The following is a 1,126-nucleotide window of genomic DNA, read 5'->3' as shown; positions in this document are numbered from 1 at the left end:
TTCTGGTTCACGTCGGGAAGGCCAAGATTGGTCCTAGCAACAGTCCATATTTAATGCTAATATTACCAAATCACACTACCAGCTAACTTTGCTTCTTGTAGAGGGGGTGCATAATAAATGTCTCGTCACAAGAATAAAAATTATCGCTTTATGTTGTGTTTAAAGTCATTCGAAATTCAAAGACTTTTCCCGTCCCGGTACTCTTTTTTCAAGTCGATTCACAAGTCTTGAGACTTTGAATATTTTTATAGAGTCCTCAAATTTCATTGGATTTCATTACAAGTCTATAAAAATATTTCAAGGATCGACTTTGTTTTAATATAAGAAGTAGGCTGAAAAGTTCATAGACTAACATCGTAAGTAATATTCATTTAGCAATATTCGATTTATATATTCAGTGTAGTTATCTTCGAGGGCGAGACAAGGATGATAATAGCAGTCATATAATTTTCCAATCCCATTTTTATGGTACGATTTCCCTTTACTCTCAAAATAGGCCTCATTCTCGGCGATTAAACCTTCATTACCTCTTTTTTTTTTACTCGATAGTAACTAAAAGTCATATTATTTAATGGAAGTGGCGCCATATAGGTGTCAGCCTGTATACTTTTCAGCTGATGTAATAAAAAGATACACTAAAGAGTATTTTATATCGAGTGAAAAAATTGAAATTTATGCAAAAAGTGGTCTAAAATCAAAAAGTGTATTGAGTAAAATTCAAGTCTTGAGTCTTTGAAGGTATCCATCTTCTTAATTTAGGCCAAATACAAAAAAAAAAAAAGAAATATTCTTATAGGAATAGGTAAATATTAATTGATAATGACCTCACTGGTAGATACATATGATGACGTCATTAAGCAAAGATTGTTCTGCGAGGTGGCTTTCGTTGTTAAATTGGGACGTGCCTTCAAGATTTAAAATCAAAAAGACATCTTTATTATTAAAGCCTCATTATTAGGAATATCATTTTTACAAACAAATTTGTATGACTGATATCTCAAATGAGTTAGTCTAAACAAAAATATTTATTATCGTTTTAAAACACAGAAATACAACTTATAAAAAGTAAAAGATTGATAATATTTTCCTTACTATTTGAAGTTTAGTATATTATTAATAATATCAA

This window comes from Lepeophtheirus salmonis, chromosome 13 (genome assembly GCF_016086655.4).
Source record: "Lepeophtheirus salmonis chromosome 13, UVic_Lsal_1.4, whole genome shotgun sequence".
In the NCBI taxonomy this organism is placed as follows: Eukaryota; Metazoa; Arthropoda; class Copepoda; order Siphonostomatoida; family Caligidae; genus Lepeophtheirus; species Lepeophtheirus salmonis.
This window is presented reverse-complemented; position numbering follows the sequence as displayed.